The sequence below is a fragment of the Mus musculus genome, chromosome 13 (genome assembly GCF_000001635.26).
Source record: "Mus musculus strain C57BL/6J chromosome 13, GRCm38.p6 C57BL/6J".
NCBI lineage: Eukaryota > Metazoa > Chordata > Mammalia > Rodentia > Muridae > Mus > Mus musculus.
The window spans coordinates 44,192,698-44,216,487 of NC_000079.6; the positions used below are offsets into that span (position 1 = coordinate 44,192,698).

At 46.8% G+C, this 23,790-nt stretch overlaps 1 long non-coding RNA gene across 1 annotated transcript; it reads right to left on the bottom strand.

The window, feature by feature from the left end:
• Positions 1-891: 891 nt before the first annotated feature.
• On the bottom strand, positions 892-23,790 carry A330076C08Rik (RIKEN cDNA A330076C08 gene). The gene is made up of 4 exons (NR_045088.1): positions 23,674-23,790; positions 23,431-23,462; positions 5,350-5,418; positions 892-2,610 (listed from the first exon to the last, which is right to left on the bottom strand). It is a non-coding gene; the product is annotated as an RIKEN cDNA A330076C08 gene (long non-coding RNA).

The window sequence follows — 23,790 nt, forward strand, 5'->3', positions numbered from 1 at the left end:
AGACTAAGGGTTGTCTATAGCAAGGACTATTAGTGAGGTCCAGAGCCTAGTCATTAATGAGCTTTGGAGACATCTCAAAGCCTCATGCAATTATATGTAAGCCTTACCTGAATATTCATATTTAGATGCATTAGTCACCAGTGCTACATAACAAATTGCTCCATATTTTGACAGTGCAAAACCACAAACATTTATTGCTTCACAATCCCTGTGGGTTAAAAATTCAAGTGTGGCCCAGCTAGGTACCTAAGGCAATCAAGGAGGACCACAAAGTCAAGACTGTGTTGGGAATTTTTGTCAGTCGGAAAGGAATATCCGTTCTTAGCTCACTGTCATTGATGCTTTAGGGAAGTGGTCTTTCCTAGGCCGGGGCTCATGAGCAGCAGGAGCAACACAGGGCACTTGGGCCTGTCTGGAGTCTAACCTCAGATGTGATAAGCTTTCCCCTGGACCATAGTGCATAGATGAGGCACGAGGCACTCAGCCCAGCTCATGCTCCAGGTTGGAGGCTTCCACAGCATCTGAATGCCAGGAGGCAGGAGCCACGGGGCCCCTAGGCGAGGTTTGCTACGACAGTGCACTCTGAAAAGGATACTCGAATGTTGTCACCTCCGTACCTGTACTCTCTTAATTTCTGTAATTTCTGTCTCAGTCATCGGCTTTATCTAACTTCTTTAATTTCACACACTCTCAAGAAATTGCCAGAAAGTTCTGTGTAAATACACTACAATCAACTCCAGCTTTGGCAGAGTCCTTATACCTCCTGTTGCTAAAAGTTTTGTGACACAAAGATCCTGTTATCAGAGACTCCCCGATTAGTGCCCCCCTCCCCACTATGCAAGGCCACTTGAAGAGAAAAGGAATGCATTTTTAAAAAAGAAACATTCAATTAGTAAATACATTTTTAATTAGCATATAAGCATTATGTCTTATTTTTGGAGACAGATTCTCATATAGCCCAGGCTAGCCTTGAATTTGTTATCTAGCCAAGGCTGGTCTCAAAAAACAAAGCTAAGCTGTCCCATTGGGTAGAAAACTTCACTAGCATTTTTCCATAAATCAACCAGCCACACTGCCTGCTATACTGAAGAAATATTAACCCATAATTACCACTTAATCATGCAGAATATCCCAAAGATATAAAATAGTGAACTTTACGATAATTTATGTGTATTCTATTTTGTTTGTAGGTGACACTGGCTTTTTTTTCTATTGAGAACTCAGGGTCACCCTTGCAGCTAGGTGCCACTGCGAGGAAAGGCAACCAACACCTTAGCATTCATATAAACATGGTTTTTACTTCAGAAACACATGGAAAATGGCTTAGGAACCCCCGGAAATTTAGGGCATACCTTGGCAGCCACTATTACAGGCTGCTGTACATACACGCATTATACACTGAGCCACATATATACATGGTGGTTTGATAGATTGTCTGCTTCCTTCTGCTTCTCAAGGTCTGCTGGGAAAAGAGACTTCTAATAAAATGTTCTGAAGTAATGAGCAGGAACCACCCGGTAGTTCTCAAACACCACTAATTCACAGGTTTTTCCAGAGAAAAAACAATCACTCTAGCCTAAAATGAGTCTTTAAAGAGACTTTGCTTCAATCGGACACAACCATACTTTCCCACAAATAGTAAAAAAAAACAAAAAACAGAACAAACAAACAAACACCACCACCAATACCAACACCACCAACACCAACACCAACACCAACACCAACACCAAAACCACCATAGTATTATTGCTAAAGTGCATGTACAAACTCCCACAAAAGCTTTTTGTCAAGTATAGTGCTTGAAGATCCTACCATTGAAAACTCACTTGGAGGAAGAGTGCAATACAGAGCTCATCCCATTGTTGAATTACATGGTATGCGATTCACTTGCTTATATCTTTACATCCTTCTACCTACAGACTGTTGGGGATAATTAGAGAGAAGGAAGCTGGGGATTGGGTAAAAAGGGAGGGGGTGAAACAGATGGCATGGAGGAAATACAGCTTTGGGCATGAAGCTCTGGGAGACATAAAGGAGCAAGCAGGGGAAGAAACGTCTATTTGAGTGGCCCTGTAGGTTCTGGAAAGGCAGAGGGTTGAGGTGGGTGTGGAAGGAGCTAGCCAAGTGCTCCTCTGAGGGAGAGATTCTGGGCTCAGCACTAGAAACCAAACATGTCTACCCAGCTGTGTTAAATAAAGCTTTCTGAAAAAAATCTTTCTATTAAAACACAACAGCAACAACAACAAAACCCACTTTCTCTTACACCTCTGAGATTAGGGCAGAGGACAGGATGTTGTTGGACGTTTGGAGAAAAGGCAGGTATTGATACCCTTGCTTGCACACACATGCATCACATACTTGATTGTGCCGTCTCTAGGCATGTGCATTCTCTTCAGTGACTCGAAACAATTTGAAAGCATGGTGTAATCATGGAGACTGTCCTGAGAAGTCTCTCCTGAGGGAGAAGGCATAAACGAAAAGGAAGGCTGTGGTGCCCGCTGCGACCTTCTCAAGTTGTGAAAATTCCACTGAGGGTCTTGCTTCTGTGGCCCTCCTGCGGCTGATATTTGTGAGGTGTTCCGGGAGGACTCCTCTTGGCTTTCCTATGAACTTCCAAAAAAAAAAAAAAAAAAAAAAAAAAAAAAGAAGGAAACCCAATTAAAACAAAAAAAAAACGCGGTCAATGACATCATAAAAGAGTCTACCAAGTGGCTATGACATTTTGAAGTGTTTTCTATCCCATATTCCTCAATTCCATGATAAGGAAAACCACTCCAAGGCTGTTCTGTAGCCATGGGAGTGGCTAAGCTGAAATGATGACATCAAGGTTCTGTGCAGGCAATGGGGACACTGGAAGTGAACATTGCATCACCCACTGGAACGATGGCAGTGCCCACTGAACATCGGATGGAGCCTGCAGCCCAGTCACTGTTCCCTATGGGACACAAAGGCATTCAAGAAGGCTCAAATACAGACATCAAGGTAGGAGCGGGGAGACTTGCTAGAAAGAACTGTTTTAGTGAATGCAGGGAATTCTTTTTAAAATGTAGTAGGTGGGCAGGTGGGTGTGAAAATAACCAAAGTCATTATGAACGTGAGGGAAGTCATTGAAGATCCAAACAAAACTAATTAACAAAATTCCTCTTAATTACAAAACTGTGCTTATAATGGTAAATGTTCTATTATATTACGTTCACCACCACAATAATAATAAAAACAGAGACAAAATGGGAACATCCGCAGAATCTCTCAATATGCAAACATTTAAAAAGGAAGTAGAGGAAGCCAAAATCATTTTTTGAATTTATTTTACGGTTACTTATTCATCTATTTGATTTTGTGTGCCTATGTATGAATGCAGGCAGTCGATGGCCAGATCACTGGTGTGCAGGTCAATTTTTAGGCATTGGTTCTCTCCTACTGTGTGCAATTCTAGAAAATCAAACTCAGGTCCTGAGGCCCTACTGTGTGCTGCTCCAAGGATCAAATTCAGGTCCTCGGGCTTGGTGGAAGGACACCTGCCTGCTAAGTCCTAGTAGTTCCAGTGTAATGGATTACTACCACAACAACAACAACAACAACAACAACAAGCCACCCTTCCCATTCTAAATAAGTAAATACGTAAACCTAGCACATGCCCTTTGAGCATCCACTTAGGGCAGATACTGTACTCAACTTTAGAACTGTGCAGGCAAAGGAGGCCAGCAGAGCTTTGATTGGGAAAGTTTGCCGTCCGTCAATGGAATTCACAGTTGATGGCTACAGTGAGACAGTGTGCTTAGCACCATGAGGGCCAAAGACAAGGACAGGAAGACATCATAAAACAGCATGGGGATGCCTTCCTAAGTCTCTGGGACCGTGTTTCCCTCCTCTGTGGGCAAAAGCTAGTTGGACTTACAGTGGTTCAGTGTCCTCTTTCCCACTGCTCGCTTGTCACCTCAAATAAAATAGAGAATTGCACTGATTTGGAGTATCCTGTCATACTGACTTTTGGGCAAAAACTATGGCTTCACTCCACCCCCCTCTTCACAAATACCTTGTGAAGCCCAGTGTTACCCAGCACTGGACAGGCTGAGACAGGCAGATCATGAATTTGAAGTCAGCCTGAACTGTTACAAGACAAAAGAAACAGAAAACCCAGAACACTCAATGAGACAGGGAGAGAAAGCCAATCAGTGTACACCTATAAAGAGAAAATTTGACTCCAGAGATAAAAAACGCCCCAGAAAGCAGCTTGCTAAAAGGCTGGTCCATGGATACTCTCAAAAATAACCAATCTAAACCAAGAAAACTGAGAATAATGTTACTGTGATTTAACTGCCCGACTACGGAACTCAGAATGTTTGGGGAGAGAAGAGAGTCGCTACAGAAAACGGACGAAAACGGACAGACAGCTTCGGAGACACCCTTCATGGCTTGCTTTGCTCCTCCTAATGTTTCAGGGCAGCAAACACACCTAACTGCGTTCCATCTCTCCAGCCCCCCTTGCTCTCCTCTCTGAAACAGAGAGAAAACTCTTGGACATTCGTTTATCACCTAAAAGGCTCCCAACAGTAATCTCGGGGTTTTCCGCTTTCATCCAAGTTCCCGAGATAATGACTCTGGGACTTATTATTTATGAATAATCGCCTAGGCCACAGCTTGGGCCTACTCCCCGACTAGCTCGTAGCTTAATTAACCCATTTCTTCTATTCTCGGTCCTGCCACATGGTTAGTTACCTCTCCTCGGGCTCATGAAGACTCTCCCGTCAGCTGTTGGGGTGAACTGGCTCCCACACCCGACTCTATCCCAGAATCCTCTCTCCCTGCCAGAACTCCCACCTCCTGTTTTCTGCCTAAGCTAATAATAGGCCAACAGCTATTTTATTGACAGGTGATGCTTCCATACAGCACACGACAGATTCTCTAGAAAGTCAACGAAAATGAGACAAATTGCCTTCAGTTCCTTTCCTGAGGCTTCTTTGGTCAGGATGGACTAAACTACTACAAGAGGGTAGGCTTCATTGCCAGCCATTGTGTGTTCTCAATCTACCCAGCTTCCAGAGAGAATCATTTACACTCTTACATTCTTGGGGCCCACTCAGCTGTCTGAAGATCACTTACTGCCCCAAAAAAACTGCTTCCATTTCCACACCTCTCCCCCACTCTCCTGTGAAGAAGAGTGCCTGAGTCTGATTGAGTTATCAGACGGCCATCATTCTCCTGTGTGCCTTCGGTGCATTTCTTTTCCAGTGATATATTGTGAGTTCATGACCTTTGTAGGGCAGAAGAGACATTTCCCTCGCCCTGTGAAAATGTATTGACAGTCCTTCCACCAAGAAGATGGAACAGCGGCACCACGGGACTCACCTGATGAGACACAGATGGCGAATTTGTGCAATGCTAGGTCCCCGGCAGCGAACATGCTAGCGACTCAGGCTGCAAGAGGTAGAGCAATGGGGATAGCGGAGGAAAGAGGGCGACACACACAGGAAGATTATCTGCTGTGGCCAGAATACATCAAGATGCTGAGAAACCAAGGAGAGGAATGCTGAGAAGATAGATGAAGAACAGCAAGATTCCAAACTTAATGCTGGCTTCTCTCCTAATTACAGTTCTCCTCCCGGGAACATTCTAGAACCAGCAGGGATTGTTGTGATTATTACCATTGCTTATTGCATGTTGATATCCAAATACATAAATTAGGCACCCAATCCTTCCACCTGCTGCATTCTAAATGAGTCTTTTCCAGAATGGCATCTCTGAGAATTCGCTTATCAACAAATTAGGCAGCCTGCAGGCCTGAGTCTTTGTCATAAAATGCATCTACGCACCTCTCTCTGTCCCTCAGTGCTGGCATTAAAGGATGCACAGCCATGCCTGGCTCTTTATGTAGGTGTTGGGGAATTGAACTTGTGTCCTCATTGTTGCCCTTAATGCTCTTAACCGCTTTCTTTCTTCCCAGCACCCAAAGGCAAAACTCTTGATATTCTGTGTGTTGAGTGATTTTGAAGTACATAAATAAGTTCCTCTGAAGATTTGCAGAGTTGTGGCCCTGCCCTGACATGGACCCTTTCTCAGGAAAGGCCTGGATGCAGGTCCCTAGCAAGCCTTAAAAAGGCACTTTGCCCTGGCTCCGGGGTTACACACTAACGGCACTACAAAGTTCTGGCGGCTGCAGCCTTCGGAGCCCTTCCCCATGGAGGCCGTTCATACTTCCCTCGACCTCTTACAGCAGGATCTGTATTTATAATTCATGTTCCTCTGTTGGTTTCCTTTCCAGGTCTCTCTGGGCTGGCGCTTAAACAAAAATCTCTACCCACATTGAGCACATGTCAATCCTTCCTCGATTAATAATTGATAGTAGTGGTGATAAATCACGTGCAAATGTTTAAGAGTATTTATCCTTTGTCTTTCAACTGAAGGTCACTTCTTTCCTTGCTACAAGGGATGCTGCTGAGACACAGATAAACTCAGACATCTTGAAACATCACTGACTGGATTTTTATGTAATAGTTAACAAGAGGTATCCACCAAACCTTGGAGACATAATAACTGTATTTACCATCATAATTTAAACTGTCTCCCAATGTGGTTACAATGGTGTTTTTTCCTTAAGAGAACACTTTCTTCCTTCTACCTACTCGGATTCTTTGCTCTTATTTATCGTCAGTTAAGGCTGAAGTCACCATCAGGCCATGGGAAAGGCTGGACAGTGACTGTCTCCATGAGGTCTGTCCTCATTCCCGCAGAACCTGAATTGGTGAGGGAGCTGGTGAGAAAGGCGATCTCAGATCCACTTGAATCAGAACCTGACATTCACCCTGCCTGCCAGACAGCCCCAGTGTCTACCCTTAAACAAAACTCCCAGGTGAGTCCTATGCATATTGTAGTTCTAAGGACGTTGTTAAAGGCCCCTGCATAGCTACAAGGATTCCATGGCCTGAGAATTACATAGCCTGAGGACCTGAGCCCCTGTTAGTGATTGGAAAGTTGATTGTAGATTCTGACTGTGACTAGGTGTGTGTGTGTGTGTGTGTGTGTGTGTGTGTACCTGCACACACATGTATGCGTGTGAGTTCAGAGGAAAACCTCAAGTATCATTCCTCAGACATCCTCCACTTTTGGTTTCAGACAGGGTCTCTCATTGGCTTGGAACTTTGAACAAACAGGCACGGAGCTGGCCAGTGGGCTTCCAGGGATCTGCCTGCCACCATCTCCCATCTCAGCAATTGCTGACAACACAAGCCTTTGCCACTACACCTGGCTTTTTACATGAATTCTGGAGTCAGACTCAGGTCCTCACACTTTTGAGGCAAACAGTCTTCAAAATCATCCATCTCTCCCACCCCTGGACTTGAATCTTGAAGTCTATATTCCCAACAGCTGGCAGCCTTTGGGGTAACAGGAAGGAAGCAAGGCAGTGTGAAAATCAGTCCACATGGGGGAAGGGAAAAGACTGTGTCCAAGCCCGTTGGTTGCTGTACCTTCTTTCACAGCTGGGCCTGAGGCTAACTCAGCAGTGAGGCTGTTCAAAGGACAGATGTGCAGTCTTACTTAGGGAAACATCAACTTGAGCTTCTGTTACTAGAAACCAAGCACGTTCTACAGGATCAGGACTCCGTTCCTGAAAGAGGACTCCTCTTGTCCAGCCACCAGTACTGACATCCTTGCCATTCCAAAGGCAGATCTGAGCTACATCATTTTTGAATGTGTTCTTATAAAACATCTCCTTGGGGAGGCTTTTTCGGTATGCACGGCTGCAGTGGTGAGAAACCCTCAGGCCACAGGACTCTAAATTGACTAAGGTCTCCTTTCTGTTGCTGTGACCTCAGCTTCTCTATTCCTCTCAGAAATGCAAGGCTCACTGCTGTCCTTTGGCAAGAACAGTCAGACTAGAAAAGTCACACCCCAAATGTCCATCCTCTACGTTGGTTAATGGGTCTTCCTAGTTTGCCTGACTGTTTGTGCCTTTGCCAGAGAGCTCAGCAGCTCCCTGAAGCATCCCTGTAGTGTAGCTGCCTTGCCCGAATGCTCAGAGCATCTAGGTTTATCCCCAAGTTCCTGGTTTAACAAAACACATCTGTGCCAAGGCTGCCACCAGAAGAATCTGGCTTGTTTTCCACTTCTGTGGAACAAAAAAGCGTAAGGACAGCAGAGTGGCCAACCCAAAGGGTGAGTTTCAAATACAGAAGGCTTTACCTTGCTTCCTTCCGTTGACCCACCACGACCACCGTGCCAATGTGTCTCAAGGAATAGTCAAGGAGTCTTCGGTCTCAGCACTCCTGGTAAAGTGTACTCTACCTGTCATCTCTGGGCCTCTTCTCCCCTCCTCTGGACCACCTTAGCCCACATTAATTTTGTCACTGGGGTTGGAATGGATGAGCTTTAGAAAGGTCCCTTTTAACCCTGACATTCGGTTTCAGCTGGGTTGGAGCTGACTATCACTTCATGAGATCCGCCAACTCTCATGCCCTCACAGAGGAAGAAGATGGGTCAGGAAGCTCGTGAAGCATCATGAGAGTCTCATGGGGTCTAAGAGGTTAACAATTAGCAGGTACCACTTGGGGAGTGGGAGAATGGTCGGTGCCGGTGCCTAGCTGGCCTTAGCATAAGTTGTTCTTTTATAACTACATGCCACAGATATTTTTCTGTGGCATGACTTCCCATCAACCCCCCAGAGGGTTTCTCCATGGTACAATTGCCTGTGAGCTGCCCAATGCTTCTTACATGGCCCCCAACAGGCTCAGTGGATCACCAAGATGGACTTAGATGAAATCCCTTTCTCTGGTCTGTGAGAATACTCTCCCTTCCTGGGAAGAAGGGACATTTCTCCTTGTCTCCTCAGAAAAAGTCACGTAAGGGAAGGTAACATCTGTCAGAGAGATGGGTGAGAATGGCAAACTGCCGTGGGTGAGGAAGGTTAGGAGGATGGGAAAGTTGGTGACGTTGGCCAGTGGCGCCGATCTCTTGCTCGATGAAAAACAGAACCAGGGGGACAGGACAGTGACATTTGGGAAGAGTGTGAATGTGGAGAGGCAGCAAAGTATCACTGCATGAGGACAGGGAGTCACCATGGCAACCCCCACAGTGGGCTCCTTAACTCTGAAACATGTTCGTTCCCTGAAAACCCCAAGCATCCTCCTGCACACTTTAGTTGAGCCAAGGAAGCACTTCGGGTTTAATTGTCAAAAACTTTCTTCTTTGTACTTTTTGAGACAGGGTTTTCTGTAGCTCAGGTTACCCCAAACGCACTATGTAACTAAGAATGGCCTCGAACTTCTGATCCTCCTTCCTCTACCTCCCAAGTCCTGGGATCACAGTGATAGACCGTCGAAAACACTGGGGGCCTTCTGGTTTTGTATCTTGGTCATGAAGAGCTCCCGATCTCATTGAAGTGAAAAGTTCAATTTGTTTCTGAGGTGTGCTTGAACAACTTCATTTCTTTACATCATAACATGGGATAGATTAAAACGGACACAAAAGGCACTGTCATCTGCCCAAACGGCCCTGCCACTTTGAGAAGTGGCCTTTGTTACAGATCAGAAATGGCTGGGCTGACTCTGCAAAGACGGGAAATCAGACGCAGGGCTCGACAGGTAAGGCAGCTGAGAGTCAAGGAGACGTGCTCTCTCAGCCCTGAACCTCTGTTCACGAGGGTTTGTTTCCCATAGGAAATTACTGACTTCACAGTGGTTTGCTTTCCAGTAGCTGTAAGAACTAGAAATATACAAGGGATACTATGGAGCTGAAACCAACATGTTGACAGCCATGGATCTTTCTGGAGGTTTCAGTGGCTGCCAGCAGTTCTTGATTTATAGCCATACAGCATCAAGTTCTGTTCTGTGGCCAAATGTCCCTGTACTCTTTCTTACAAAGACACTTGTGGTCACTTTAAGAATTTATCCAAACATCCAACCAATGGACAGAAGCTGGGACCCCTGTTGTTGAATTAGGAAAAGGCTGAAAGAAGCTAAGGAGGAGGGTGACCCCATAGGAAGACAAGCAGTCTTAACTAATCCAGACGCCCGAGATCTCTCAGACACTGAGCCACCAACCAGGCAGCACACACCAGCCGGTCTGAGTCCCCCAACACATACACAGCAAAGGACTGTTGGGTCTGGCCTCAGTGGAAGAAGATGCAACTAGCCCTTGAGAGACTTGAGGCCCCAGAGAGTGGGGAGGTCTGGTGGGGTACTGCGGTAGGGTGGGGACAACTTCTTGGGGGTGGAAGGGGAGGAATGGAATGAGGAACTGTCAGAGGCCAGAATAGGAGGGGGGATAATGACTGGAATGTAAGAAAAGATTAAAGGTAATAATAATAATAATAATAATAATAATAATAATTTATCCAGATAACAACCAAGGACAATCTCCCAGCTGAGGTGTGTACAACGTCTGTCCCCTGGAACTTCTATGTTGAAGCTTTTTGTTTGTTTGTTTGTTTTTGTTTTTGTTTTTCGAGACAGGGTTTCTCTGTATAGCCCTGGCTGTCCTGGAACTCACTTTGTAGAGCAGGCTGGCCTCAAACTCAGAAATCTACCTGCCTCTGCTTCTGCCTCTGCCTCCTGAGTGCTGGGATTAAAGGTGTGTGCCACCACACCTGGCTCTATGTTGAAGCTTAATTCCCACTGTGAGGAATTAAAGTGGAAACTTGATCCAATCTTAGCAGGTAATTAAGATTAGGTAAAGTCGCAGGGGTAGAGACCTCATGATTGAATGAATATTGGTGGCCTTAGAGAAAAAAAAAAGAGAGAGTTACCAAGACTATATACATGGTCTCTGTCTCTTGGCATATAGTTCCCTGAACCATGTCAAAACTCTGAAAACAAGATCATTACCGTATGCAGAATTGTAATATGAACATTAGCCCCTTTATAACATTTTTAAGCTTCAGATATTTTATTACAGTACAAAGCATGGACCCACACGTTCCATTCTCAAGGTTGTTCACGTAATCCCATTCTCGGAGTTCCTGTTTCCACACAAACAGACATTTACAGACTCCTCCGCTGGGACGAGGATATTATTGGGGGCCGTTGTTCAGCCTACAGATGTGAGAGAGGAGACATTTGAAGGACAGATTGTCAGGGTTTGGAAGATTCAGTGCCACTGATGTCTAGGAAGCAACAAGCCAGAAAGATCTTGTCTGGTGTCACTCATGGGCAAAGGACACTCAGGCAGCCACTGCCGGGCCGAGTGTCACAGACCCAGGATCTTTAAAACCCTCACAGCTGAATGCATGGACGGCAGTGTTGTTTGCAGGCTGAACCCCCAAAAAATAAAGTCAGGAAGGGATCCCTCATCTCTGGTTCATTGTCCCTGTCAGGTTTCAGTTGATGCCAAATGTGGGTTAAAGGGGAAAAGAATCTTACGGAGCTACATGGCAATACAGTCACTGCCAAAGACCAACAGTGACTCAGTTTCTCCCACGTCTGCCTGTCTGCTCCATGGAGTCCAGATTGACAGAAAGAGGGAAGGAGGTATCGTGGATGCAGAGAAATGGATCTCTCTACACACATACATGAGAGACAGTTTTTAAGCCAGTCTGGCACAGGGGTCAGAGAAAGCATTTAATTCCTGGCTTTTGTGCCTTTTTATGTATACTTAGAAGAGTCTTCTTCCAAACCCATGATTCCTTGAGACAAACTGCAGCAGGGTAAAGCGGTCTGCTCTTAAGACATTTCTGGAGTGCTGATGTCGCTTTGTGACTCTGCATGGTGCTGAAGCCACATTTGCTAGTCACACAGGTCATCCCTTGCTGCCTTCCTGTCTGAAACCCAGTCAGGATACGGGGTGGGCCACTTGAAGAAGCCTTCCAACTGTGTATCTTCAACATACATCACTATTCCAACTTCCTCTGGCTTTGGAAGGCTTTGGCTCCAGACTCTATCCTGGATGGAGCCCTCTTCTAAATACCACACATCAGCTCTGCACCCTCCCTTCCCTCCTCAGTCCAGCTGAGAAGATTCTACAACGATGCTTCTATTCTCGATATATTCCTCCCTTCTCCGCTGCCTCCCAGAAACAGCCTGTGTTAGCCTCTCTGGTGTCTGTTTTAGATCCTTCTCCCCCAGTAAAACTCATCTTCATTAAGCTGGTGACTTACACAAAAAAAGCCTTTCCTGGCTCTAGACACTGTACCCCGTGGAACCCCAGAGTTGAATTTTGTTTGTGCGTTGTTTTGTACCCATGGCTTTTAGATGCTGAAAGCTATTTGGAAAGCATTAAGACACAAGAAACACAGAACAGCAAAATCACTTCAAGAACTGGGTGAGTAACAAATAGATATGCTTGGTTTAAATGGAGCAATGGATTTCTTTTCTCCCCCCACCCCCTCTCTCTCTGCGTGTGGTGTGTATAGAAGACCAGCTTCAGCTACACTCTAGCTCTTAGGCAGATAAATAACACAGAAAACAAGAGGTGAGTCTGTAGGCAAAAAACAAATTCATCCCCCAAAACTCCTTGACTTGAAACATGCATCTCTTTAGAATGGTCCCAGCCATCCAATGAGCAAGAAGCATGAGCATTCTGTATGTCTGCAGAAGTGAGCACCTGCCGACACCAGTTAGCATGTAATAGGCTCACGTGGATATCCTTGTGTTTTCAAACAGCTACCTATTCCAAGGCATGATTTCAAAACTGACTTTCCCCCCAACAAGAGCAAAGAAAATCAACCAGTAAGAGAGAAGGGATAACTGCACAGGAGTGACTTTGTGGCACTTGATTAAAGGGCCTAAACTGTTGCTATTTTCTTCCACGGATCTGCTCAAAGAGAAGCCCACTTGGGTCTCCATAGTTTGCCCTTAAGTGGAGACTTTGGTCCTAAGGAATGCCAGTAGAGATGCATGACCTGGCCATTTTGTTTAGTGGCACTTAAGTACCTGGAGATACCCAGCCCTCAATTCCATTCAGGACAGAGAAAACACTCATGTTCACAGTGCCCAGTGAGTCCAAGTGATTAATATCACCCTGTTTTACAGACAAGGGACTTGACGCCAGGGAGCTCAGGTCACTGACCAGTCTCTTGCAGATCATGGCTGGTGCTAGGGTTTGAGCCACGGGCTTCCAGATTATTCCCTTGCAAGCCCCTAAGACGGGTTCACAGTGTGGTCGCTGAGCTGTCTGCTACTCCGTTTTCCTTGGATGTTTGTTATTTACTAAAAATAGATTAGTTTAGTTATCATTTCTTCTTCCAGCCTTGTCTTTTCTGTGCCGTTTCTGCACTCAACCCCCTGTTCTGTGCTGTGATCTAGTGTCTCTGTTTCTCTTTGTCTAGATGACTCACACAGCCTCCCCCTCCCCCTCCCCCTCCCCCTCCCCTCCCCTCCCCCCCCCTCCCTCTCCCTCTCTTTCTTTCCACTTCCTTCTCTTGAAACCCCCTTCAGAACCTTAGTCTAAGTGTTTAGATCTAATAACAAAGGCTCCAGTAACATTTGCTTTTGCCTGTTTGTCTGATTTCTTTGTATCTTTTTAGAACCCCAGTACCCCAAGGAGGTAGATATTGTTGTTATCTACATAGCGCAGAGAAAAACTGCAAATGACTCAGCTATTTGCTCAAGACTTGAGTTCAAGTGAGTGACAGAGCCTTGTCTCGGACCCCTGTGTTCAGGCACACTAAGCCATTGTCCCTTTCTGGCTTCAGGAACCTAAACCTCCCCTCGTCCCCTATCCCAGCAGCCTGTGGTGACACTGATATGCTGTGTGTGCCCAGGCTCCTCCTGGCCACCTGGTGAGCACCATGAGATGTTAGCTTGTCGGTCTCCATAGAGAAGCTCTGAATCTTGCCAAAGGCTCTGCCCATGGGGTCTGGCTGTTCAGAAACAAAGGCTGCTTGGTGGTGTCATGGCCTTCAATTAACTGACAACAACTCTTATGAGCCTTTTGATGCACTTGGTGGTCAGAGAGTTGAGGGGTCCCATGTGCTGAGCACCAAAGGCTCCTGGTCACAGCCACTAGACTCCTTGTCTGTGGCCCCAAGAATAGATAAGCTTCGTGTACAGACAAGGGTCTGTAAGAGGGTAGTTAGCTGGCCGGCCTGCAGCAGTTTCTTCCAACTCAAAGGAAAATCTGGACCAGTAGCCATGAGGGTTCTAGGATCTTAGGTCAGGAAGACCTCTAAGGTTTGCTTCTGACTTGTGACGCCCAAGCAAAGGTCGTGAGGTTAGGGGACATGAGCAATGTAAAAACCAATGGTCAAACACTTGGGATGTACATCCTGTTATAAGCGCGTGCACACACGCGCGTGCGCACACACACACAAACACACACACACACACACACACACACACACACACACACACACACACACTTAATGCATGACTAGTGAACATTACTGGTGAATTACCCAACTCCGTTACCTTCTTCCTGTGATAAAAGTATTCATTTGGTTAGCAGGGGTTGACAAACTCCTTTAAAAGGCTAAAGAGCTACCCTGTTCATTTGGTAGGCTGCACACAGTCACTATAAAATATTCTTGGTGTTTTACTTCTTTAAAGAAAATAACCTCTTGCAAATATAAAGCTGTTCTTAGTTCATGACTGTGCTGATGGGCTGCAGCCTGGATTTAACATTACCAGTCATCTTACCACCCCTACGTGCAAATAAAGACATAGGAGTACTGCAGTTTCTGTGACTCAGGTTTGGTTTGGTTTGGTTTGGTTTCCCCACTGATTACCTTAACATTACGGGACTTGCTGGGATTGAGGTCAGTCTGCCCTGGCCACATGTGTGGGAAAGGGTCTTCACTCGTAAATATTTCCCACTGTGTAGAAAACAGAACACCAGAAAACTGTCATTTTTTTTTACTGTGTGGGCACATCTGTGGGAAGCTTGAATACGCATCTCAGCCCTCATCTTGCCCTGCCTGCGGAGTGGGTATAACATCAACACAGGCCCCGGCAGTGACCACAGGCAGGGCTCTTGTGCTCCTCTGGTCTGACACATTCTACACAAGCTACAAATTTTGAGGTTGGTTCGTAAGCTGTGGCTTTGCAATGAAAGGTTTTTACTCTCTCACGGACCGCAGTGGGGAAATGGCTGAGCACAGTGAATAATCCCTATGCGGCCAAACACTTCGGCAACTGAGGAATGCCAAGGGGCAGGGCTGGGAGGCTGGTGGGGGTGACTTTAGGACATCCCAGATCCCCAAGTGCTCCCTCTGCTGCACGGTAAGACTAAGCACCTCACTATACCAACCTGGCTTTTCTGAGGCTGGCCCTACCTGACCTCCAGTGCTGTGGGGAGCCACAGGGTCTCATTCAACTTCTAGCTCTTCCATCCTCCGTGTGGGAGGAAGAACCAGGCTGCACCCATGCCTCAGGGATGAAGCTGATATCTGCTGGATTTGAAAGTTCAGACCCTGAAGCTAGCAGACCTGAGTTTGAGTCCCCGCTGCAACACAAAGCCACTGAGCAATTGCTTTGGAAAAACGAAATCCCTCTGAACCATGCTGCCTCCGCCAGGAGGGCTTTGAACATCAATGGTCTCCAAGAGCTACCTGACATGAGCATCTTAGTTCCCGTGCAAGGCACCTCCTGACCCTCTGCAGACAGCGTTATTTCCTACCTCCTAGAGAAAAGGAAGAATAGAATGGCAGCCAAGGTAAACTTGCTCACATCTGCTGCTCTCCCACTCTCCATGACTGACATCTGTTCTGTGTTTCCTTCCCAAGCAAAGTAGAAATAGAAGAGAAGGGAGTAGTTTCCTATCTCCCAAGGGTGCATGCACCCCAGGAGCCTCTTCCATGGGTGCATGCTCCCCTGGAGCCTCCACCCTCTCCCAGTATCCCTTGGTCAGTTCCTCTCACCTGTGTCTCCTCCTCTGCCCCCTGTCAGAGGCAGAAGTATATCTAAATGTTCTCTTTCCTAAACACATTCCTTCCCTGGCTCCACTTCTCCCTCTGAGAGCCTGGTCCTGCGCTGTCAGCCCCCAAAGTCTAGTGCCCGTCCCTTTCTGTGGCAGCCCGGTGGATAAACAGCCCTCTCAGCCTGTCTGTACCCAGCTCTCCCAGTCCCTGCTGAGAACTAGGGCTGGAGGACACTGTGCCTATCATGTCTGTCCTCTCTGTCATATACTGCATTATGGGGAAAACGACACCTAGGAAACAGGCTTGGGCAAGCCATAACTTATAGCTGCTTGGAAGGGGAGCTCCTACGTAGATCTAGTACTCTCCAGAGGACCCATCGAGAGTCCCTTGCCTGTTTTAGACAGAGGGCCCTCTCTGTAAGGGGAGGATCATTTCTTAGCCAATTTCCTCATTCTCTTCTTTTAAATAGTGGGAAGGAGGAGAAGGAGGAGAAGGAGGAGGATTCTTTGAGAAGCTGCGATTTTTAAGCCTCCCCAGAGGTCAACCAAATTGCTTTTTTTTTTTTTTTTTTTTTTTTTTTTTTGCCACAGAGATGGTTAGGGCAGGGGAGGGGCAAATGACGGATTGGCTCGGTGAGGCCCTTCCTGTGATGTCTTTCTGGAAGCCCCCAGCTGGCAAAGCTTCAGTGGAGTGAGGGATAGCCCCTCTGGTGGGCAGATCGGATCACAAATGGAGAAACAAGGCGAGCCAGCAGGAGCCGCAGCGGCAGGGAAATTATTTCCTAATAAAACTACAAAGGGAAGGGCGATAACCGGGCACCGCTGACAAGTATTGTTGTCTTGTATCAAAATCTCTTTATAAACCTGTTTGAAGAAAAGAGTCCGGTTTCTCTTTGAAGTTCCAGTTCAAAGCCATTGACTCGCAGAGTGGGGGGTGGTCAGGGAAGAGAAGTCAGAAGGACTTGGCAAACTCTCCCTCAGCCCTCTGAGGGTTTGTGAGATTTCCCAAAAGACTCTGATTATTAATAGCCACGGAGCCGTACCTCTGTAGTGGACCATCCCTCCTTAAGTCCATCTCACTTAACCCTGAGGTTTCTGCAGGCTGGTTCCCTGTCCTTGCTGGTGATTCTCAGAGGGAGGGGAAAGATGGAGGAGGGACACCATTCCAGTCCAGGCAGGGCAGAGAAGAGCTCTGGCCTCACTTGGGATGGCTCCCATGCGTGTGGGATTCTGACGGCCTAGCTCCTGCCTGTCCCCCGTACCATTCTCTTCAACTGTCTCCAATGTCCATGTTCTTCAATCTGTATCCACTTACCCACACCCAGTCCCTCTTTCCAAAAACAGGTTCCTGGCATCTCCAAATGAGTGTGTCTCCAAGTAGAGTCTCCAGATGGGCAGCAAGGGCTTGGCCTGGAAACTACCTGGAAAACGCATAATTATTTGAGCCACATCCCAAACCTCTAGGTCCTGGGATCTGTGGTATGCTAAGTCCTAAGAGAAAAATCACAGCTTCAGCTCCAGGAGAAGCTCACAGCAACGGCGGCGTGAGAAGTCACTGGTCATGGAGAGCCGGAATCAGCATCTGCAGCAGCATACGTGATCTTAGCCATGCTTAGAGCTGAGGATGTGAGGGGAGAGTGAGGGAATTTTCTCTGAGGCTAGCAGTCCGTCCTCCCCTCCGCAGGGTGTCCGCAGGAGAACAAAATAGGTCCAATAAAAAGCCAGACCTTTCGATTTTTACAATGCAAGGTCATGGGCCTCCTGACCTTCTGGAATTGGCCCCCACAGTCCCCCACAGGGCAGACAAGAGATGAACACAAGGTGAGCTGTCTTGTCTCAAGAAGATCAAAGGAGCCTGCATTGTGTTCTCAGTTTGCTGCTTGAACTGGTATAAGCTGGTGTGACATCCGGTCTCTGCCTGACAGCCATTTCCTCACTTCCTTCTCTGCATGGGCTTCCCTGATAGTAAATCGGTCCTCAGTGTCTCCCTTCCATAGGATGGACCTGCCAGCAAGGTGGCCCTGCTTCCATGACACAGGGGCAGGGGTTGGCAAACGCACCCCAGGCTTCTTTTGCTTCGTCTCTCAAACCAGGAGGAAGCATTTGACTGAAAGCAACCTCCCTCTGACATCCTGGTTTCTAAGATTAACACCCCCAAACCTTACATCAGAACACATCCCAGACATTCATCCCACAGGCTCAGTTTCACAGCCTTTATCTCTCATGAAGTTATCCAGGTGTCCTTCCCTTTTAGTGGGGCCCAACATAGGACTCTTAAGAATGGGGACTTTTCAGTTGGTATTTTGTTTGATTTGATTTGATTTGATTTGATTTGATTTGATTTGATTTGATTTGATTTGACTGGATTGGATTGGATTGGATTGGATTGGATTGGATTGGATTGGATTGGATTTGTTGAAGAGAGGGTCTCCCATGGCCTGTGCTGGCCTGGAACTCACCATGAAGCTGATGGCAACCTTGAACTTCTGATTTTACTGTCTCCAACTGTGGCAGAGATTACAGGGGTGTGCCACTACACTGGGATGTATTTAGTGCTGGGACTTGAATCTAGAACCTTCTATATACTAGGCAGGTGCTCTACTGAGTTACATCCCTGGTCCCCATTGCTATTTGCTTGGTTTACTCCCATGTTTAGGATAGCAGCTCCAAGAGCCCCTATCAGAGAAGGTCCACTGCTATTTCCCTCCCAGCCTGAACCAGCACACTGCAGGCACCCACTTCCTCCCTGGGTCGCTCCTCAGCCGCACCCCCATTCCCACCATTCACTCCCATTCCACCCCACATTCTAAGAGCAAGCCTGAACCACTCTTCTCAATGTTCTCTGACACAAAACAGCTTCCAGTACCGAAATCTGACTGATGGGCCGTGCTTACTCAGCTTGTAGCAGGAGACAACTGCCCCCTCCTAAAACCATCCAGATCATCACCTTCGAGGCTGAGTCATACATGCATCCTCTCACACCAGTCCTTATGGATCCAGGGCCAAGGAAGGAGGGGTCACAGCTTTGGGGACAACAGAGAGATGCGGCAAGCAAAGGTGGGGCATCAGGACTGGCATCCCCATTGGCAGAGAGCCCTTGAATAGCTGCTTTACTTTATGCCATGCAAATGAGGGGCCGATGAGGTCATTGCATTCCGCTGGATTATTATCTCTGACATTTTATTCATAATAATTATAGGGCCTTTCCACCTTCAAAGTGCTTTGCAAACAATAATTAATTAATTAACACTCGTCACACCCCGGTGAGGTAGCTCAGTATTATTAATTTATCTCTCCAGCATATTATTATCCATCTTCTCCTCCCTCCCCTCTGAACGGGCCAGGGACCTCCTGTGCTGTGCTTCCAGCCCTCCGATGCCTCACCGTGTCTCTCTTCACTCTTCCTGTGTCCTCAAGCAGTGCCCCCACCTCAGGGGTGTGACAGCCCCATATTAGACCAAGTTCACCATAACCACCCATTCAGTCTTACAATACGGGAATCATTTCTGATCTCCGAATGCCCCATGCCTGTGTTAACTCAACTTTCAAGCTTACCCTTTCGGCCCACTCACTTTCTGTTCTGCCTCCCCCCATACAACTAGGTCTTTATTAGAGTTATTATTGTTATTGTTCTAGCACAAGCATGTCTCCGAGCCCCTGGTCACTTCCTCTTTGTGTTCTCTCCCTATCATTACAACCCTATCCCTTCTCCATTCACTGTTCATTCTCCTCATTATTTGGATTTTAATTATGCAAATTTAATGTCTCTAAGGGATGCTTAAAAGAAGGGTATCTTTGACTCTTCTCTCCCAGCTCTCCCTCCCCATTTTTTATCTCCTCTCCTTGGTACAGATTGTTCTCCGACCCCCTACCCCCACCCCCTCTGAATCTTGCAACCCACAGTTGTGCCTGCATTCATTGCATGACAGACCTCGAGTGCCCACTGTGTGCCCACAGAGTGCCCACTGTGTGCCCACAGAGTGCCCACTGTGTGCCGGCTGCCATGCTCTGCACTAAGCATGGAGGTGGGGGGAAGGAGGATGACAAAGATAAGTTATGACAGAAGTGCCATCTCCAAAGAGGATGCCAGAATCCCTGCAAGAGATGGTGGCAGAAACGTGACAGCAGACCAGAGAGGGTGGCAAAGTGTGATTCTGCCTTAAGGGGGGCAGGGGAGTCACAAGACTCTTCAAAGAAGATGCTCACTGGTGAAAACTGGGGAAATGTGCCATGGGGAGGCGAAGCATTTGGGAAATGCAGGCTTGGGCTGCTGGCTCTGATTTCACCTTTAGCCACCCAAAGACAGGGTAGGAAGTAGATTAATGCCATGAACATCCAAAGGAGTCTGTAATTTTTCATGGATGGCCAGAGACAGACAGAAAGAGAGGAGAGAGTACAGTGACAGAAACAGACACAGAGAGAGAGAGAGAGAGAGAGAGAGAGAGAGAGAGAGAGAGAGAGAGAGATTAAGAGAGAGAACAGAGACAGAGAGAGACAAAGATCTCCAGAACGTTCCACTCAATTCTGTCCTCCAAAGCCCCATGGGATCCAGCCTTGGAGAGCGCTTTCCCTGGCTCCCACAGCCTCGCAAGCCGGCATCCCTGGCTCTGCGTTTCCCCTGTCTGCCCTGCTCCTTGCTGGCATCTGCTCCTGCATCACATCAATTGTCTCTGGGCTGCAGATGGCTGCAAACAGACGGCGCTCCGGGCATGGGATCTTAGACGGAGTCACGGCAAATAGCAAATGATGTCTTTCCATCACAAGTAAACTTGTCAGCCATATTTGCTGGTAGAAACTCAAACAGTCTTCTGCTTTACAGTGTGTACTTAAAGCGGTGGGGGGAGAGGGTTCCAAACACTCTGCTGAGAAGTCTGAACTGGTTGCTTCCTTATAACACAGCAGTGGGGACGGTGCTTCTTTGCCAAGGGCAGCTTGAAGGAAGTAGCACAGCTGGGTGGATTAGAACAGCAGAAATGTATACTCATGATTCTTCAGACTCACTGTCCAAGATCAAGATAAAGGCATGGTTTCATCTCCTGTCAGCCTCTGGAATGGTTGGCAAATTGCTTTCATCTCTGTCTCCACTCTCACAAGGCCCTCTGTCCTTACATGGCTATCTCCCTTTACAAGAACACCGGTGCTGTTGAACTAGAGGCCAATCCCGTTCTGGTGGGACCCGACAGACAGATCCTGGCTACTTGATGATGGGGCTATACCCTCAGTAAATCTATTGTAAGTGAAAGTACATTGAACACAACTGACCTTAGCATCTTTGCTTCAGACATACCCAGAATATGCACGCCACCCTACAGCGGAGTCTGCCCCTTCTTTGTATCTCATGAAACTGAATGAATTCAAACCGAAAGAGAAGAATAGCCATTTGTAATCATTGTCCAAGTATCACACTGGAAACCATCTGTAATTATATGAATAATGCCCTTTGTCTATATAAAGTCACATTCTGAGGTACTAGGAGCTAGGATGTCAACTTATCTTCTGGAGGGTCCTGTTCAACCTACATAAGTTGGGGGGGGTGGTCACCTGAGTGGAACCATACCCAAGCAGTGAGGTGCCTGGGACTACAGCTTGCAAAGGACTGAAAAGGCCATAGGGAGACAGCAGGGAGGAGCCAAGAAGGATGAAACCTCCTTGTTTTTTCTGCAACTGACCCCGTCAACACCCCTGTCTCACCGCCTCTTATCCCATGTGTGTGGGCTGCTTTTCTTGCCCTTGCTATAAAATCCCCCAGGGAAGTCACTTTAAGGGGGGAGGGGTTTGTTTTGCCTCACAATTTGATGGAATATAGCAGTTTCTTCACACTCAAACCATAACACACCATGAAATGATTCTAACACAACTCTAAATGAATTCCCTTAACGGCAATAGGAACAGTTGCAACTTATCGTGTGCTTACTGTAGTTCAGACGCTGGGCCAGGCGTCCTATGAATAACACTCCTTTTAATCCCCACAGCTTGGGGATTTAAAGTAGGTGTCTAGTTCATGACCGTAGCACCAGCCCTGTGCAAGCTACCTTCGGTAAGTGCTTCTGAACTATTAACTCGTTTAATCCTGTTATAATCCAATGAGATCACACCCTGTTTTATAGATGCAACAATGAGGGTTATACTTGTGATAGCAAGGCTTCCCATTCGAGGAGGGGTGCCCTCAAACCTCTTCTTGCCCACAGAAGCACTAATCTGCTCCTTACAGCACAATAGATGACCCCAGCAGAGGCAGAAGTTGTTTGTTGTTGGGAGCATAGATTGACAGAATACCTAAAGAAGGTAGTTTTGGTTTGGTTTGGTTTGTTTGTTTGTTTGTTTTCCTTCAGGATTTTAAGCTTGGAAATAAATAAAGCTACACAGAAAAGAAACAGAAGAAGTGGAGCAGGAAACAGAAGAAAAGATCTGTCTCTGATGTTTGCACCCCCCAACCCAAGACTGTAGTCACTGGTGGTCCTTACATGGGGAGGTGTCACTCTGTGAAGGAGGGCTTGCCTAGCATATGCAAGGCTATGAGTTCTAATCCCAGCACTTCACAAAAACCCAAGACTCTGGGATAAAAGCAGTAGTCCTCAAAACAACAAAAGGATCATACGTACAAAAGAAAGTGTGCCACTGATGACACTGCCCATGGGGTCTCGAACAAAGCTCCCCAGGGAGAGATGAACAGGGGCTTCGGAGACAGGCAGAAGATGCCCTTCCTTCACACTCAAGACTGGGTTCTGCTTCTGGGATCAGCCAGCTTCCACACAGTCATGAGGATCTTGCTCGAACTCCAATCTGATAGTCACCTTCTTCCCTGTCAGTAATATTCAGTGACTCCCCTCACCTGCCTACCAGATAGCCAAAGCAGGGTAATTCTTTCCCCAACCCCTCTGTGCATCATGCTGGGCACTGTTTATTTGGGATAAATATAAAAGTAACATCTGGGCCATCCTAAGTCCACGATCTCGGGTTGGTGAGATGGCGTGTGGAAACCACAAAATGCAAGATGTGGTGGAAGACATCTGTAATGCTGGCACTCCTGTGATAAGATGGGACGTGGAGACAGAAGACTCTGCCTGAAGCCCACAGGCCAGCTAGTTTCGAGTATGTATAATAGCAGAAACAAGAAAGACTGCTTCAATATTGCAGATAGAAAGATCCAATTCCCAAATTCATATGCCCTGGCACAAAGTGTGCAAACACACACACACACACACACACACACTGTACAAATAAAGAAAATGTAAAGAAAAGCACAGTTCATGGGCAGTGAGTCACGCATGCATGTTCCCATCTCCAAAATTCTTTTGACTTTCTGAAACAATTCTGTCTGCCCCTCCTCTAGCCCCCCACCCCCGCCGCCTTCAAGAGTCACTTTTACTTTCTGTCTGTCCTTATAACATCAACTGTTCCAGACTTCTCTGATCCCTTCTTTGTCTTTCATTGAATCACAGTTATGTCCAGGAGTATGATATCAAAATTCATCACTCCAAGGCATGGATGGCCCTGCTTAAACTAAACCATCTAAGATCCTACTGAATTCCCCACCTTCTGGGACAATGAAAAACAAAACAAAACAAAACAAAACAAAACAAAACAAAACAAAACAAAACAAAACACAAAACCTCGGGCATGATTACCAATAGAGGTACTTGCCTGGAGGATTCCATGGTAACCAACTTCCTCCACTGCAAAAAAAAACGCAACAGAAGCCCTGTTCACTCTTTAATCATCTTCAGCCCTTCCTGATCCTCAGAGTTTACACTGTCCCAGCCAACATCCTAAGCTCCTGGACCAGCAGTCTGACCTTCTGGTTGAGTCTGGGATCTCTAGGACCTCTGAGCCACTATCTCCAGGTCTCCCACCCCTCTCCTTTCTCCATGTTTTGTATCCCCTTACCTCTGTCTTCTTCCCTCTCTTCCTTCCTCACTCTCAAGCTCTTTCTCAGCCTCATACACTGGACACATCCTCCTCCCACACTGCTGTTCTCAAAGCCCTCCTTCTCTGCTCTCCACC